Consider the following 4,527-nt stretch of genomic DNA (forward strand, 5'->3'; position numbering starts at 1 on the left):
AGAATAAAATCCAGACGTTGGAAATGGGAAAGATTCACGGAGCATGAAAAGGAAATGTGTGGAACACTAAACGAACAGTTCCAAAGTGTGTTTGTGTAAAACAAAATTTCAAGAGAACCTGAGGCAATACGAATTTCAGAGAATAACATAACAGTACGTAGAGTTGCCTCGAGACGAAGTGGGAAAAATGCTCAAGGAGCCATATGGAGTTTCTCCTTGGGTTCTGAGAATGAGCATCAAGGCTCACTTCAATTGATTTTTCAGTCATCTTTGAATACAGGAATCCTGACAGATATATGGAAAAATGAGAACATAGTACTAACTTACAAAAATGGTAGCATGGTTGACCTTCTTAAGTATAGACCTGTATCACTGACAAGCGTGGTAGTTAAAACACTACAAAAAATAATTAAAACCAAATGGGGAGAACATCTGGAGAGAAATGTTATAATAACAGACAGACTATGATTTTCGAACAGTAAAATCCCGTGTAACAAATCTACTTAGTTTCTACAGCCACAGATATTTTACAGGAAAGAGATGGTTGGGTTAACTGCATTTATTTGGACCCCCCCCCCCCAAAAAAAAAGCTTTTGACAGAGTCCCACATAAAAGATTGTTCTTTAACATGCTGGAGTGTGACAGATACACTTCTGATTTGTATGAAAAATTTTTGAACAGAAAAATGAGGGCAGAAATCAAGGACAATTAGACTAGAGAAAGGTTACTACTAGAGTATCACAAGGTAACACCAGTAATACCCACTGTCTATATAAACGATCTACCAGAAGGAATACATTATTATATGAACATGTTATCTGGTGATGCTAAGTTACTTGGGAAGTTAAGAAACTTAGACGATTGTCATGCCCCACAAGACGACCTGGACAAATTAAGTGTTTGATGCAACATTTGGTGAACGGAATTTAATGTGAATAAATCCCACGTTATGGAATGTGAAATAGAAGATAGCAGGCCACACAACCTACAAATTAGTGATAAAGCTTTAAAGAATTCTGATAAAAGAAAGGGATCTAGAGGGTGAGAAAATCAGTAGGAGCATGAGGAGGAGTTGAACCGGTACTTCTGGATAGAAAAATGTCACCTGAGGTAACACATGTGTTCCTCAGTTAGAAAGTGTCATGTGAAAAAGAGTACTGGAAGACGGGACACCACCAGCGTAGCTCTCATCCTGTAACTACACTTCTGTAATTTTACACACAGGGGCCTCGCGGCCGAGCGGACAACGCTCGGGGGTCGTAGTCATGAGGGCTCGAGTTCGCTTCCTGCCCGAGGCAGAAACAAATGGGCAGAGCTTCTTTCATCTGATGCGTCTGTTCACTTAGCAGTAAATAGGTACCTTGGAGTTAGACAGCTGCATCCTGGGGATGTGTGTGTGTGTGAGATAAATATATGTAGTAGATATTATAGAGGAAAATAGATCGGGAGTCAGTTCATTAGACAACCAACGGTTGGAAAGGCGGGGTTCAAGAGCTAACAGCTTGATTATTAAGGCACAAATACTAAATACACACTGGCGTAAAGTAATTGATGGCAACGAAACCTCTCATCACACTCAAGCAACACAATTTCCAGGCAATCGACATTGCGTTAAAATTTCAGTACTTTTGTGAAATGAAAAGCATTACAGTATTATGGTAACCTCAGACTAATGAGACCCAACCACCATTGTTTAGGATCCAACGCTTCTGGCAGGGTAAAGCCGGGGGAGGGGTTCTGTGAGCGTGCACCCCATATTTATCCTGTGAGTGGTAGTTTATTCTGCACAATTTTCATCGTGTGAGCGGTAGTTTATTCTGCATCCCAATATTCACCATGCGAACGGAAGTTTAATGTGCACCCAATACTCACCATGCGAACGGAAGTTTAATGTGCACCCAATACTCACCATGCGAACGGAAGTTTAATGTACACCCAATACTCATCATGCAAACGGAAGTTTAATGTATACCCAATACTCACCATGCGAACGGAAGTTTAATGTATACCCAATACTCATCATGCGAACGGAAGTTTAATGTATACCCAATACTCACCATGCGAACGGAAGTTTAATGTATACCCAATACTCACCATGCGAACGGAAGTTTAATGTACTCAATACTCATCATGCGAACAGAAGTTTAATGTATACCCAATACTCACCATGCGAACGGAAGTTTAATATGCACTTTGACGTTCTCCCTAATCGTACATCCAAGCCATGAATAGTGACTTCAGCAAACTCCCAGCTCCCCTGGGCAAGGTGAAGTAGAGTCTCAATACGGCACCTACTATTCTCACGACGTGGCCGTTCGCTCACTCCGGAACAGGTTACTGATGCAACCAGTTCTCCTGAGTAGTGCATCGCATTTTGAAGTATAATTTCCCGAAGGCCAAAAAATCGAAGTACTAAAAATGGTAGCAGCTCGCAAAATTCACGTGAAGTTCCATTTTTTGTTCGTTGGTCCACGGGTAGGTTAGTTTCGGATATTACGAAAATATGCTTTAAATGAAAAACGGGTTCGATTTCAATCAAACTTTTTTGACTAGTTGTATATAAAATTTGGTTCAACTGGCCCAAGTCTCAGCATCGTAGCATAAATAGGAAGGGAGAAAAAAAAATATTGAATTGTGTCAAAAATGGTCAAAAATTAACATCAAACAAAAGTGTAAACTGAAATCATGTCTATGGCTCTAAGTTATCACAATAGCATATAATAAAGTATTTTAATATTTATTTTTATCCCCCCCCAAAAAAAAAAAATTATTTTTTTCTCAATTTTTTTATCAGCCGATTTGCATGAAACTTATACACCTTACAGAACGTATGCCTATCTGTAAAGATGCAAATTTTGGAGGAAATTGATTGAAGTCACCTTCAACCACAGATGGCAGAGTGTTTGATCTTATTTATTTTCAAATAACATAAAATTGTATCTCCCTTTTCATTTTTTCAATTTACATGAAATTTACAGCTTATATGTAGAGTTGACGTCTCTACAATAATGCTAAAACACTTTATTCCTAAGTTCATTTATTGATTTTATAAATATTTGCTAACATGAAATATTGGCATATATTTTGGGGGAACTTTGACTACTTGTATTAGTAAAACTAAACATATTTTGGATAATCCGTTTTAGGAAAATAATTTATTATATGCTAATATGATATATGAGTGTCATAGAAATGATCTCATTTGAAACTTGTGGTTGTAGTTAATTATTGAAAATGTGTAAAATTCGTTGGAAAAAAAAAATATATATCTCCCTTTCTATATAGGGTGCGATACTGAAACGTAGAACAGTTGCAGCACTTCTTATATACAACTAGTAAAAAAAAGTTTGGTTGACATTAAACAATATTTAAAAAAACGAAATACGCTCCCTTAGTGACGTTGGGAACACTCAGGAGAACGGGCTGACTAATACCTCCACTGATAAAATAGACTTACTTAGACCCCACACTCACACATACTCAGCTTGAGGGCCCTAGTGCCCGCAATCCTTCTTGTACACAACTCTCAACAGCGATTTCCTTACACGTCGTCAGTTACCTGTGCGAATGAGGCTTTACCCCCCCCCCCCTAAGACAACATGCCACTATATGGGCGGCGGTACTTTAAACTTCGAGGGCAGTGTCACTGGGCAATGCGGTGTGCACACCTGGTCATACTCTGGCCTAACATCCGGTACATTGACACACAACCAGGCATTCATCGTCCTGGCAAAGCCTCGCCCCGGAGTGGACAAAGCCTCGTGTGGACAAGGCTGAAATGATCAGCCTTGTCCACACACAATGTCATATAATTCCTCTCTCCAACAGAGTTATGGCTGTATTAACGGGTTATGTCATCTCGATACACTCGGTTCAGTTTAGTTGAGAAGCAAATTAAAAAATGTAGACTGGAAAACTTAAACACAGTTAAAAATAAAGTTTGGTCCAGCAACTCGCCGCCCGGTGCTAGCAATAACCGGAAATCACTGGTTATTCACTCAAACACAATAATCAAATCACACCACACAAAATTAAAAATTAATCACAGACTACTTATGGTCCCAGCATGAATGAAGGTGAAGGGATTTAGCTGAGTAGCTAAATCTGAGTGGCTAAGTCGTCCCTTCACCTTCTAGTGTGTGGTCTGGTCAACATGAATGAACTAATTAGTTAAGCAGTTCCTGAATGAGTCTTAAAACATATTAACTTCTCAACTAGTTTGAGCACTAAAAAGTAGAATATTAATAATTTCTTACAGTAGGCTATCCAAGCCTCTGGCATTAACTTTATCAGAATTACATTAACTCCTTAACACTCTACTAATTACCTTTGCTTTACAGCCAATACTATAGTCACAATGCATAAAGAACTGCATATATATATATATACTTGACAGTCAGAATGATAAGATACCAATGGTTGTAAATAGAGCACAAACAGGTGAGAAGAGGAGATTGATTTACCTGTAAAACCTGGCAGATGCTCTGTGGTCTCGTCTCTGGTGGCAGGTGAATACCAGTTGTCACT

Source organism: Procambarus clarkii, chromosome 2, assembly GCF_040958095.1.
Source record: "Procambarus clarkii isolate CNS0578487 chromosome 2, FALCON_Pclarkii_2.0, whole genome shotgun sequence".
In the NCBI taxonomy this organism is placed as follows: Eukaryota; Metazoa; Arthropoda; class Malacostraca; order Decapoda; family Cambaridae; genus Procambarus; species Procambarus clarkii.